Source organism: Artemia franciscana, chromosome 20 (assembly GCF_032884065.1).
Source record: "Artemia franciscana chromosome 20, ASM3288406v1, whole genome shotgun sequence".
In the NCBI taxonomy this organism is placed as follows: domain Eukaryota; kingdom Metazoa; phylum Arthropoda; class Branchiopoda; order Anostraca; family Artemiidae; genus Artemia; species Artemia franciscana.
Window position 1 is genome coordinate 28,798,001 of NC_088882.1, and position 15,096 is coordinate 28,813,096.

Below are 15,096 nucleotides of genomic sequence, written 5' to 3' on the forward strand. Positions count from 1 at the left end.
ACGGGAACAATAATAAGAAAACAATTTATGTAATAATTTGAACAAGAAGTATCTAAAACTTTAAGAAAATATAGTAAGCCGGGGTCATGGCTCCTAGCCCCTCTCCATACGTATGCCTCGGCTCTGGCTCTTATGGCTATTTCTTTGCTGAATAGTTAAAGCCTCGAAAATTTGTCACTGATCTGGGTCTGTCAAAAAAAATTAAACTTGAGCTTATAATGAAAGCTTAAAACTCGTTGCTATCTCCACAAAATATAATCAACATCGTTAAGACAATTGCTACATTGCCAAATTTGCTCTTTTCAGCTTCAAAAGAAATGAAAATTGTATATAAGCCAAATTTGAACGAATGAAGATTGATAAAATAATAGTAGCATTGCAAATGTCATGCTAAATTAAATGCATTCGAACTTGATGATAGGCTATAAAGGAACTACAACATGGATAGATTAAAATAAGATATAGCTACGAGTTTTTTGTCGTTTTTCGTGTATTCCTTGAATTTTCTCTCTTCTCCGACAAAATTTAACAAAGGAGTTCGCCTTTCTACCTTAAAATGTTGCTACTGAGGAACTAATCAAACAGTTCGTGGTAACGAACTGTAGTAAGGAGCAACCCAGCTCAATAGTAACCGAAACTCTAAAAAATGAAATTTTTAACTAATTGATACATTAAAAAGAATCGAATTTTTATGCTGATTTTAAATATATAAGTTTCATCGAATTTAGTCTTACCCATAAAAATTTACGAGCCTGAGAAAATTTGCCTTATTTTGGAAAATAGGAGGAAACACATCCTAAAAGTCACAGAAGCTTAACGAAAATCACATCATCGCATTCACTGTATCAGAGGACACTACTGTAGAAGTTTCAAGCTCCTATCTACAAAAATTTGGAATTCTGTATTTTTTGCCAGAATAAACCGATCACGGGTGCGTGTTTATTTGTTTTCTTCTTTTTTTCCCAGGGGTGATCGGATCAACCCAGTGGTCCTAGATTGTTGCGAGAAGGGTCATAATAACGGAAATTGAAAGTACTAAAGCCCTTTTTTAGTAACGGAAAAAAATTGGAAATCACCTAGGCCCCCTCCAACGCTCATTTTTTCTCAAAGTCAACGAGTCAAAATTTTGAGATACCAATTTTGTTCGGCATAGTCGAAAAACCTAATAACTATGTCTTTAGGATGGCTTACTCCCTCACAGTCCCCGGGAGGAGGGGCTGCAATTTACAAATTTTGACCAGTGTTTACATATAGTAATGGTTATTGGGAAGGGTTGTGCTATGTACGAGAATAATACTGCTGCGGTTAAGGTTGGAAATGAGGTTAGCAACTGGTTTTGTATTAAATCAGAAGTTAAGCAGGGTTGTGTTCTATCCCCCTTTATATGGATCATTTTGATGGACTTCGTCTTAAGGAGCACAGGAAAGGCAATTGGAGACCACGGAATCAAATGGGGAGGAAAAACGCTCCTGGACTTCGATTATGCTGATGATTTAAGCATATTAGATGAAACTGTGAGCAAAATGAATGAAGTTTTAGAGGTATTGCGAGTTCAGGGTGCTAAAATAGGCTTGAAAATTAATGTTAAGAAGACTAAGTCACTAAGCCTAGGAATAAGTGAAGATGAACAGGTGACATTAGGTAAAGAAAAGACTGATCAGGTTGGGAGCTTCAGTTACCTTGGTAGTATTATTAGTAAAGATGGTGGGAGCAGTGAAGATGTTAAAAGTAGAATAGCTAAGGCTCAGGGTGTTTTTTCACAGTTAAAAAAAAGTTTGGAAGGATAGAAAGATAAGTCTGCAAACCAAGATTAGAATATTGGAAGCTACAGTGATGACAGTGGTCAAATATGGTTCTGAAGCATGGGCGCTCCGAAAAGCAGATGAAAATTTACTAGATGTTTTCCAGAGAAATTGCCTACGGATTGTTCTGGGTACCCGGCTGACTGACCGTATTTCAAACAGTAGGTTGTACGAAAAATGTGGTTCAATCCCGCTTTCTAGGGCTATAATGAAAGAAAAGTTGAGATGGCTAGGCAACGTTCTACGGATGAAGGATGACAGATTACCGAACATTGTCCTTTTTGGCCAACCGTCTGGGGCTACACGGAAAGCAGGTCGTCCTTGTCTGGGTTGGGAGGATGTCATAAATAAAGATTTAAAGGAAATGGGAACTTCCTGGGAGGGTGTAAAGAGGGAGGCTTTAAATAGATTAGGTTCGAGGAAGAGCGTGCGTAGCTGTGCTGGCCTCAGACGGCTTGATGCTGCAGTGAGTTATTATTAGTAGTAGTAGTAGTAGTATTGGGAAGGATACAGACGTTTTCTGACGGATTTTTTTTCTTTGTTGGGGAGGGAGTTGAGAGGAGAGGGTTAAGTGGGAGGATCTTTCCATGGAGGAATTTGCCATTAAAGAAGAGAATTTCCATGAAGGAGGCGCATGATTTTCTAGCATTATTTAAAACAAAAAACCAAGAAAAAAATATGAAAAAGTTTTTTTTTAAATGAGAGTAAGGAGCAGCATTAAAACTTAAAACGAACAGAAACTATTAAGCATATGAGGGGTTTAGCTCCTCTTAAATACCTGGTTTTTACGCTAAAGTATTTTCTGTAATTTCAACTATTTATTCTACGGCCTTTGTGATTCAGGGGTTATTCTTAAAAAATTGGGACAAAATTTAAGCTTTAGTGTAAAGAGCATGGTATTAGCGAGGGGGCAAACCCCCACATGTACGTACTAAAAATATATGAATATAGAAGTTCGTTACGTAAGTTAATTCTTAAGTCAGCCTACGTATATTTTTTACTAATAAAAACGTTCACAAAAAAATTAAAAGTTCTAGTTGCCTTTTTAAGCAGATGAAAGATTAGAGGGTAGCTAGGGATTAAAGATGAAAACATTTGAAAGATTAGCAGATGAAAGATTAGAGGTTAGTTTAGGGGTGGGGGAGGCTCCTCCCCCACCCCTTTTTTTCTCAAATTCGTCCGATCAAAACTAAGAGAAAGCCACTTAGCCAAAAAAAAAAAAATGCAAATTTCGTTTTAAGTATTCATGAGCGGAGAGCCAAAATCAAAACATACATTAATTCAAAACGTTCAGAAAATAAATATAAAAAACAAGTTTTTTTTACCTGAAAGTCAAGCAACATTAAAAGTTAAACGAAGAGAAATTACTCCGGATATGAAAGGGGCTATTCCCTCTTCAACGCCTGCTCTTTATGCTAAAGTTTTTTATTGTTTTAAAAAGTAGATTTGAGAGAAAGAGTCAAACTTTAGTGTAAAGAGCGGGGCGTTGAGCTTTCAGTTTAAAAAAAAAATGTTTTTTTATTTAGTTTTACAGATAATTCAAATCCAAATAAATAGATGATTGTGATTAAGGTTCCCCTGATTGTCTTAATATATACCATAATCGTCACTACTTTGGGGGGGATAGGTGTTGAGGATCATTTGGATCAGTACTACTTATCAGTCTACTTATCTAGGATCAGTCTACTTATCCAATGATCAGTTGGATCATTGGATAAGTAGGTAAAGGAGTAGCCTGTAATACAATTAATAAAGGATGACGATCATGACAATAAGCATTGTATAATAGCGGGCATTTGCGCAAGAATTTATTTCGATAGCAAGGGGGCACACTTTCAAAACAGGAGTAATAATAAGAACATAGAAAATCATGAAAAATATCAAGATATCAAGAGGAGGGCGAAGCCACCTCACCCACTTTCTTAGGTGAAGAAAAAAAAACACAAAAAAAAATATATAACTAATCCTTTGAAGTGAACATTAAAAAAGCAGAATAAACAACAAAACATTAACAAACTGTGTCTCTTCTGCTTCGCTAATGTTCAATTCAGAAGTTTCTTTTTCTTTTTTTGTTAAACTACTACTTACTCTGAAGCATTGTTCTTTTCTATCGTCAAATTCAGTGGATATAGCAAAGAAAAGTTGTATGAGACAACAAGAAGTGCCTATGGTTGGACGAACATTAGAAGCATGGGGGAGATTATACCCCCCACCCCCTCCTAAGAAAGATACCAGCAACTTGGGCGTAAAATTTTTTTGATTTAGATTTTGATAAATCCGAATATTATGAAAGGCTCCGTAAATATTATGATATAATTTTTGGATATGAGGCCATAATTTTATACCTTAAATCAAAACGTCACTGACAAACGACACTGACAAAACGTCACTGAAACCACTCTCGATTTTTAGGAATGTGGATTTATGGTCTCAAATAGCGACGAAGACCACACTGCCTTTCCATCATAAACATCAATAACAAGAAGAAAAATAGGGAATTATTTTTGCAAGACAGTGGAATTCTAATTTGAATGGACATTTCCGCCCTATGACCAAGGGCCGTTTTCAGCAAAACATACATATAAAAAAGAAAAGAGACTTACAATAATATACGACCATTAAAACTAAAACAAAAATTTGGAGAAAATCCTGGTTAATTACCATAAAGAAAGAAAACGATCAAAAGGGGGGTTTTATAAGGCTAAATGAAAATACTGAAGAAAACACAGAAAGCGAATATTTCGATAGAACAACCGCCTCTCTTCTTAGAGAGCGAACAAAATAATATGACCGAGGAAAAAAAATAAACGCGGAAAGTACAACAAAACCAATGAAAGAAAACTGCCAAAATTATATAAGATTCAAAAAACGACCAAAAATTAAAAGAATTAAAATCAAATATCCATCGAACAATAAAGTGAGTTCTTCGCCAATGTCCGCGATTTGCACAAAATCCGAACAAATTTATTCATTATTTTCCAAGGTAGACCAAATCCAGGCTTTGTTTACTTTTTTTTTTTTTTTTTTACAAAATAAACAAAATATTAACTATTAAAGATATAAATCATTACGGAAGTTAAAAATTTAATTTTACTAACGCGTAGCGATTAACTACATAAACATTCCTAAAGGCATAGAAAATTAACAATAATAATAAATAAAATCTACATAAATATTCCTAGAAGCATCCTACACAAATTAAAATAATAATGAAAAAAGAAAAAAGACAATCACGCGTTAAATTAGTGAAATAACTCATGATCGTGTATTTACGAACGGCACACTCAATTTTTCACAGAAAAGGAGGTATTTCATTTGAGTTTTAAAAAATTTAGGGGGCAAAATCTCAACAAATAATATAACAATTTATAATCATTTTTCAATTTTTTATATGTGAACCGTCGGCCTCATGTATTTTTGACTATTAAAAAAACTTCACGATATTTGACTAATCCTTACAATGAATAATTGAGGGAGACTCTTCCCCCTTCTTAGCTGTTCTTCAACTTTTAAAAGTCGCACTATTGACGCGATCGAGGAGATTAAGACCCACTAGCGTAGCGAAAGGTCCCTTCTTAAGAAAGTTCTAGAGTGTAGGCAGATTTAAATACCACATCTTAAAGTATGCCACATCTGGCTGAACAAGTAGTTTTCTGATATGGAAACCAGGTGATAGAGAAGTGGGTAGCCCCTTACAAAAGATACTTCACTAATTAATGTCTTCTAAGTAAATTTTATGCGAGATTTTCTTTCCTATTGGATAATAAATATGTAAAACAATGTATTGCTGATTCTTATCTAATGCAAAGTGCAATAAAATTATAGTAAAACAGAAAATATTCGAAAAAAAATTCAAATACGTTCTTATACTTTGTTGTCTAATTTATTGCGCTTTGACAATATCATAAAAGATATCTAAACTAGGCGAGGGGCTTAATAAACTTATCAACATTGATCTTTACGTTCGGTTCTTCTAAAATCAATTTAGGCACTAAAATCCTAGATACAAATCGATCATAAAATTTTATGTCCTTGAGACTGAATAAAAAAAAAGAATTAATTTCGGAAAACCATCGAAAATAATTTTTTACCAAGCTATAGAGCTTCATCTATGACTTTTTAGACATTCAACAGCTATACCATTTAAGGGGGGCACAGTGGGTTCCAAACATGGGAAAACAGGGCCACAACTGGGTCCCTTCAAAAATGAGCTTTTTTTATAGCCTTCAACCACTTTCCCATCCTTTCCGCTTTAAAAAAGGCCTCTAACACCATTTCAGTTTTGTGGCCCAATAGTAATTTTGTGGCCCAATTTGTAGCCCAATACCTAAAGCTAAGTGCATGTATTATAGAGGGGAAGAAAATATCACCGACATAGTAATACAATGGGATACAGTAACATATGGCGGACCGACATAGTGGGTCCTGCCGACTTAGTAATTTCCACAATCACAGGGTATTTGATAGACCCCTCTTTGGCGAGTAACTGGGATCTTATCTTTCTCCGTTGACTTTTAACCCCCCCTAAAAACGTAAGTAGAACTTTCAACTTCCAATCAAATGAGCCACTTTGGAAGTTTATACAACCTTGCCTTGCGTAAAAAAACCTTAGATGCCCCCGGTGCATAACTTACACTACTTGCCCCTGGGCTCTACAGGGTTGTGTTAACCCCGGAGTTTTATTTTTATTTTACTTTAAACTATTTTGAACAAAATGGATATCTCAAAAATTTGATCAAATGCATTTGGGGAAAAAAAGGCCCTGAGTGGGGGCTAGTTGCCCTCCGATCAATTTCGATTTTTTTTTTATCTGATGTTTGAACTAATTTCAATAAAATGACAATCTCAATTTTAAATGAATTTTCTTCATTTAAATGAATGATATTTAAATGTGAGTGACGATATCGTACCACAGTTCATCAAAAACTACAAATGACTAATTTGTCCCAGACTTTACATATAAACACCTCAAATTCCTTAGCTTAGCTATACCTACGTTCAAGGCAATCAGGAGCAACACTGATTTAAATATTGAATAATGATGGGTCAAGCCATGTACCTGAGGCACTCCACTCTTGACTGGTTGTGGACTGGGGTTAGCTAGAGAACATCTACTGACGTTTTTAAACAAAGGCTGGATGCTCAAATATGTTATAGCTAATATTAACATATGGCATAATATTTTTTATATGCTACTTCTATCATCCCGATTGAAAATAGAAGCAACTTCTTCTCATAGTATGTGTTTCTGAACGGGCTCTTGTTTTCCACCACCTGGTGTAAGCGATTCATTAAAGTGGGTCCCCCCTCAAAAGTTTCTTTCATTTGTGCCATACCCAAATATTGTTCATTTTTCTTGTGAATGGTATATTTGGTGTGACTACAATCTTTTTGCACTAATGGATCTCTTTGGTGGAATGAATATTAAATAAATCAATTCAAAGACGACAAAAGAGAGGTTCAAGAAATAATTTTCAACCATACTTCACTTGACGTTACCTTATTAAGGTAACGTCAAGTGAATAATACAACGAAAATACAGGTTTATTGTTTAATTTTTTTAACCTGACGTTTATACTTTAATGCTGAAACTAACTTTAAGTTATCAAGGCTAAATTCAAAATTTTATAAAAAAAAAATTATTTCAAGAATATTCTTCTTGAAATAAAATATTGACTGTTGTTTTTTTTTGTTTTTTTAACTAGTTCAGGGGCAAAATGAGACAAGAATTAAGACAGTTTCAGGAACCTTATTTTAGCACATTATTTTAAGATAATGCAAGGGGCGTCAAAATTCAGCAAAATTCTAGGGGAATGTTTTTCAACACCAGGAGGGGGAAGGACAAACTTGTCGGCTTCTTTAATTTTTTCATTGAAAAGACCGAAAAAGGTATTTTCAATGAAAATATTCCTCACTAAAGGTAGTTTCCAATATTAAGGGGAAGAGGGCAGAACAATTTAGGGTACTTGTCTACTAAACGGAACGCACTCAAGAAACGCGCTGTGTAATATTTGACAGAAACCGGTTTCTCATCCTGGATCGGTTATGGTTCGCTTACTTCGAGTGAGAAAACTATGATGTATTTGCTTTTCTATTAAATATTTAATATATAGAGGTGGTTAGGGATTAGGCTATATTGGGTTAGGTATTTAATATAATTTATTTTCGCGGCCCGCTTTCCTCAATTCTTCGTCGCAGTTTCCACAATTTGTCTCTAAAATATTGTATTATCATCATATTCTGTCATATTTGTTCAGGATTAACCTAACTTCACTTTTCTACACTTTCTCTTTTTTCTTATTTGACGTCTTACCTATAGATATATATTTGTTTGGGCCAACAACTCCAAAAATCCGTTCAGAAGAGAGTAAGCATGATTTTAATTGGTCCCTGTAGGGTTCAAACAAAAAAACTACGGGCAATTGATAATATCAGCGCCCTCTAGCACTTCCAAGTTTCTAAGAATTTTTCAAGCTTCATAATTGTGTTTTTTTTTCAGAAACTATTTATGCTTATTACTTCACTAATTATACCAATTACATCAATTCAACTAATTGTATCGTATTATTAAATTTGAAAAGGCAAAAAAACACGCCAAACGCAAGGTGGCATTGTTGTTTTTCTATCGATACTAGCACCAGTTTCCTCTCTTATAAGTTACCCATACTCCTGGACTTGGTTCAATAAGTCAACAATTTTTATATGAATAATCAGGCGCGTATTTGGAATTTCGGGAGACAAGCTCTTTGAGGGGGGGGGTGCTCCCAACTATATCCCTCCCCAATGCACAGACTTGCATCTAATGCAGCTATGGTAATTCAAAAGGTCTTATGTGACATTGTGTTTTTATATGACTTTGATTTATGATCCGTCCCCTGAGTACTGCTAGATCAATCAATAAGGCCTATAATCGACTCCCGCTAATTCGAAATTCATGGGAACAAATTTTTTTTCGAGTTACGTATAGTTCGATTTATAGAGGTCATTCTACATACAGTTCGACTTAAAAAGATAACAAGTTATAGAGGTAAGCTGCTAAATACAAGATAAAGGTACAAATCCCTTACTCCCTTATAGTTACCCCCTAATAACTTACCCCCTTATAGTTACCCCCTATAGGCACAGCAAAGTTAGAAATAATTTTATTAGTGTATTATAGACTTGGCAAATGGAGACTTCATTTTGGAATGTCAAGGCTTGACTTCCAAAATAAATTTAGTAAGCAAGAAAATAAAAACCTGAACATTAACCGCCTCTGATACCAAAATATATTAATTTTGACTCTTTATCATAGTTCTACATTTTTAAAACAATAAGAAAAAATCTAACATAAAGAGCAGGGCGTTGAAGAGGGGGCAACCTATTTCACATACGGAATAATTTCTGTTCGCTTTAAGTTTTAATGTCGCTCCTTACTTGCAGTTATTTTTTTTTATGTAATTGCATCAGGAGACTACTTTCCTTTTTCAAAAACTAAATCTTAATAAAAGTAAAAAAAAATCGAAAATACTCGAGGAACCACAGACTCACTTTGGTGGTCCAGTCCAAAGATCCTTGCATAATTATAGTTTAGCTCATTTTCTCAGTTCTCTGTAAAATGTACAATGTGAAACATAAGTAGAGACGAAAACTGGAGGAGGGGGCACATTTGAACCCAAGATTTGTTTGCCCCCCCCCTAGGTTTCTAAAGATGACCATCGGTAGTTTCACAGAAAGAAACGGAAAAATTACCCTCCCCACCCCTATATTTTAGAAAAGAAACATTCATCCTCCAATATTTTCATGAATTGGCGCCAGTGAACATGCCGCAACTTGGATAATCACAACAGAATATAACGAAACCATCTTTTAATTCGAAATCCAGAGGCAAATACTGTTTTACTGAAATGAATTATTGATAATATTCTACTTCTGAATTGACCACAAAGCGACCACTCAAGAAAATTTCAAGTGAAGAGCAATTTATTTCTATTATAATTACAATTTCTTGTTATGTTTCTACAATCCACATTCTGAAAAAAATTCATTTTTAGTTAGAAAGTAAACTATCTACTTCCGCAATAAAAGGATTCCCTAATAACTTTTGCAAAAAGCATTGCGTATATCGATAAAGCCTTATTATGGATTCCGCTAAGTCCGATACATCGTGAAGCATGACTAAATTATAATTAACCTCACTAATTAGGTGAGCACTGCAAAAAACAGAGATATACATTTAGAAGCAGGTGATATGGCCCAAGCATGTGTTCACAGAAGGGCATTCGGGTACCCCTCTCCAAGAAAAATTCAAGGTTTTTACAGCTTTAAATATTTCCCTCTAATATTTACACAATTTACGAATTTTTCGATTTTCCACACTCACCTTCCAATTTGAAATTTACGCATGCGTACCAGATAAAGCCTGCAGTGAGTAGGCTAAATGCGGTGCACAATGACCACCATTGCTGCACTATGGGCTGAAAACACCAACAAAAACTCCTCAGTCAAACATGGTTCAACCCTTCTACAAACTCTGAAAAAATTGCCCCCCCCCCAACTCTAATCTAAGTTGTCCCAGCCTATGTAACTCCTTTGAGCTGGTTAGCAAAATGAAAAGATCACCTTAAAGTAGAAAAAAAAAATAATTTTTTTAGCTGAAAGTAAGGAGCGACATTAAAACTTAAAACAAACAGAAATTAATCCGTATATGAAATGAGTTGTCCCCTCCGCAATCCCTCGCTCTTTCCGCTAAAGCTTTTAATTGTTTTAAAAAGTAGAACTGTGGCAAAGAGTCAAACTTTAGCGTAAAGAGCGAGGGATTGTGGAGGGGACAACTCATTTCATATACGGATTAATTTCTGTTCGTTTTAAGTTTTAATGTCGCTCCTTACTTTCAGCTAAAAAAATTATTTTTTTTTTTTTATTTAATTTCTGAACGTTTTTGAATTAATGCATGTTTGGTTTTGGCTCTCCGCACATAAATTATTAAAATGAAATTTGTATATTAATTCTTTTTTTGGCTAAATGGCTTTCTATTAGTTTTGATCAGACGATATTGAGAAATAAGGGGTGGAGAAGGAGGCCTGGTTGCCCTCCAATTTTTCGGTTACTTAAAAAGGCAACTAGAACTTTTAATTTTTAACGAACGTTTTTATTAGTAAAAAATATACGTAACTTAAGAATTAACTTACGTAACAAACTTTCATAACCTTATATTTTTATTATGTATACGAGGGGGTTTGTACCCTCGTTAATACCTCGCTCTTTACACTAAATCCTAAGTTTTGTCCCAATTCTTTAAGAATGACCCCTGAATCAGAAATGCCGTAGAATAAATAGTTGAAATTACTAAAAATACTTTAGCATAAAGAGCAAGGTATTTATCTCCTCCTAAATACCTTGCTCTTTATGCTAAAGTATTTTTAGAACCCCTCATATGCGTAATAATCTCTGTTCGTTTTAAGTTTCAATGCTACTTCTTCCTTTCATTTGAAAAAAGTTTTCATGTTTATTTTTCATTGTTTTCTTATAGCAATGCTAGAGAATCCTGCGCCCTTATCATTGAATTTTTCTTCCCCCATGACAGATTCCTCCAAGGAAAGATCCTCCAACATAGCCCACTCTCCTTAAAAAGGGCACTAGAACTTTTCATTTCCGTTAGAATGAGCCCTCTAGCGACATTCTAGGACCACTTGGTCGATACGATGACCCCTGGGGAAAAGAAAAAACAAAACAAAAAACAAACAAACAAATAAACACGCACCCGTGATTTGTCTTCTGGCAAAAAATACAAAATTCCACATTTTTGTAGATAGGAGCTTGAAACTTCTACAGTAGGGTTCTCTGATACGCTGAATCTGATGGTGTCATGTTTTTTTTTAACAAGGTTCGAAAGCAATAAAAATCCAATATTCAACCAATTAAATACGGGCCAAAAAATCATATGATGAGAAAACATATTCAATGAGCAGCAATTCATGGGCAACTTTAATGACATGGTTTCAAAACTACATCCGCAGAAAATAATATAAATATTCAGTAATCAGGCACTTATCAAACATAGATAACTTTTAGTTTGATATGTTGCCAATGCAATTGACTTGATGAAATGTGTGGTGACCAAGGGCATTTCACTTTTTAAGACTAGCCTTTGTGACTTAATTTAAATTTCAGCAATTGGATTCGATTCCTGGTTCAATTTAAAAATCAGTATTTAATAATTACAGAGTATTTTTAAAAACAAAATGCATCAGGAATTCAATGAGTTTAGGCAATTTAATTTAATTATGGCGACTGGCCATTGATACCATCCTTTGCTTTAACACAAGACTAAGAAAAACAAAATATATTTATTTCAGACATGTTCTGGAGAAAATTCCAGAACCATCTTCTATAGAGTATACGCTCAACTCAACCCTCTCCGTAATATTCCAAATATGTAAGTTTATCAGAAAATTAATTTTTTCAATAGGGCCAAATGATCAATTTTACTCAAATCTTAACAACATCAACTTGTATACTTTCTTTTTTTAACTCACAACTATGTGACCTAAACGATGGGCTCAAAGGAAAAACAAAACTTTTCAATATATGGACAGGGGTCCGCGCGAATGCAGTCCCCCACTACCAAAAGTTACGCTGTTGAGTTATCCCCATTTGGGTTAATCACAGGGGTCAGCCAATCCGAAGTGCAATGGAAAGGCCTCACCCTGGGAGTGCCTCCTTCATGATCAAGGCAGCTCCCCAGCCAGGTAAGTATGAATTGGTAGAAATCTAACATTTTAGTAATATCTTTCGACATAAATCCGGTTGCTTTGAATGCCATTCGGAAACTCTAATTTATTAAACACATGCAGCTTTAGAAAACTTTTTCACAGCAGTGAATCAAGTCTCTAAATTATTTTTGAACATAGCAATGTCCCATTTCATTTTCATATGCAAACGTCTTAATCATTTAAATGCAACTTTATCTTTATGAGAAAAGAAAATCAGGGGTTTCTCGCTCTCTCATCAATACGACTGAAAAGTCGAAACTTTTAATTTCTAAGAGCCCAGTGGCCGTTCTACTGACTATACCAATTATTTTCTCTCCAAAAACCATTGGGGGCTTTAGCCATTACGAATATCAACAACTCGCCGCAGAACCAAGTCGTCTGAGGCCAAAAACAATCACTTCAGCAATTTTATCGAATATTGGTTCAATATGAAATTTCAGCAGTTTATAATTATGAACTATTTTCGATAAAGATGCATGAGAACTTTGATCCAGCTTGGGCACTTTAAATTAACTATGCCGAGTAGTCGCTGGCTTTTTTACCTTTTAATTTTTGTAAATTATATACACTGGTTCTTCTTTTCGGATGAAAATGAAAAATTCCGAATATATTTAATGACTAGGTAACTACATGTATGTGCAGTTTCTCTTCAATTTGAATACCGTATAACGCATAAAATTGATTCGGATTCATGGACTTTGGTTTCCCCTCGAAAGGGGTGCGCCGATCCCGGAGGTACTGCAATACCGGGCCAACGCGTGAAGGGAGCGGAGCAAGCCCCGACATCCCTCCGGTTTCCAAAAATCAGTTTAATATTCTGGGCCCCATGTAGGGGCCGTATCAGATATTAAGCTGATAAGAACAGATACTACACTTTGATCTTAGCCAAAAGGCCGAGAAGCGATAATTCGACAAAGATTGTCAAAGACTTTATAAGAATACGAATAACATAGTTTGTCAAAAATCAGTTTCGGTTGCAATGCTCAAATAATATTCAATAAATTTATTACTTTATCTTTAGATTTTTATAAACAGTATGAAACATTTGCCATAATATCAAAGTTTATCTCAAAATTTTAATGGTAAACGATAAACTTTCCAATCGAGACTTGGACAAAATTGTCATTCAAAAAGCGAAAATCAGAAAAGATGAGCCTTAAATCAGAGATATATTGTCGTGGCCCTTTAGCTGACAATGATCAGAACCAGGGAATGACGTTAATTCGCGGTAATTAAGGGGACGGAGGACAGATACAAGTATTTTTTTTTTTTTTTTCAAAATCCAGAGAGAACAATTCTCTTGTTTTTTCACTTGCATTTACAAAAATACCACAAAAACATAGCTTTATTTGCAATAAAAATTGTCAATCCACCAGTTGAAATCACTGGTATTGATCAAAAGCGTCAATTCATGGAAACTGGAGGACAAGGCTGAATCCAGCAGGCTAATAACCTATTTTGTCCGACTCTTTAAAACGTAACGCAATGAATTTAAACAAGTTTCCGATGGGTTTTTATTTTTTATTTTTCAATCACTCCCTCCAAAATGATTTTCCAGACACAGCCCGGGGGAGATAAATCCATCCCTGGGCTTTATCAGATAAATGATTGCTTACTTTATTTTAAAACTATTTATACTTTTCATTTGGCATTTACTTGATTAATTCTATAATTCCATCTTACTACTAACAATGTAGCCAGAAGACTGTCTTGAAGAATAGATGGCCTTCAAGCATAATTCCAGTTTTATCGTAGAATTTGAGTCTAAGCTTATTAAACAACTGTAAGGTCCGAACCATAAAAAGTGGGGGGGGGGTGGGTAGTTTACTATTGGGCAGGAGGTTGGCAACTGCCCCTTCCACAACTTGGTTTTCCCCTCCCCCAAGCCTCATTTTGCTCCCGTCCCCTTGAAATATAGTTTCTTCCAAAATCTTGTCAAAACTAACGTCAACCTAAAAATTCAAGCATCTACAATTTTTTTTTTTTTTTTAAGTACATTTTTACCTTTATAGTACTATAAAATACCTTTATTTATGCCACTATAAAAATGTAAATGATATACATATATATATATATATATATATATATATATATATATATATATATATATATATATATATATATATATATATATATATATATATATATATATATATATATGTATATATATATTTATCTGCGTTATATTTGCATTTAAGCTCCAGGCTTCTCCTTCCTCAGAGACCATTTTCTCGCTTCTCCCTTCACATGGAGAATCGCCTGTTGATTCAAGTTTTTTTTTTTTTTTTTTTTCAAAATCCAGAGAGAATAATTGTCTTGTTTTTTCACTTGCTTTCACAAAAATACCCCAAAATATATATTTTTATATTATATATATTTGTGTTATACTTGCGTTTAAGCTCCAGGCTTCTCCTTCCTCAGAGACCATTTTCTCGCTTCTCCCTTCACATGGAGAATCGCCTGTTGATTCAAGTTTTTTTTTTTTTTTTCAAAATCCAGAGAGTATAATTGTCTTGTTTTTTCACTTGCTTTCACAAAAA

General features: G+C 34.5%; 1 protein-coding gene and 2 non-coding genes across 3 annotated transcripts in view; all 3 read right to left on the bottom strand.

Annotated features, from left to right (window-relative positions):
- Positions 1-15,096, bottom strand: part of LOC136040342 (xylosyltransferase 2-like) — a 189,241-nt gene that overhangs the window by 42,806 nt on the left and 131,339 nt on the right. The window lies entirely within an intron of this gene.
- LOC136040475 (U1 spliceosomal RNA) lies at positions 12,377-12,540 on the bottom strand. Its single transcript, XR_010620759.1, has one exon. It is a non-coding gene; the product is annotated as a U1 spliceosomal RNA (small nuclear RNA).
- On the bottom strand, positions 13,270-13,461 carry LOC136040499 (U2 spliceosomal RNA). Its single transcript, XR_010620777.1, has one exon. It is a non-coding gene; the product is annotated as a U2 spliceosomal RNA (small nuclear RNA).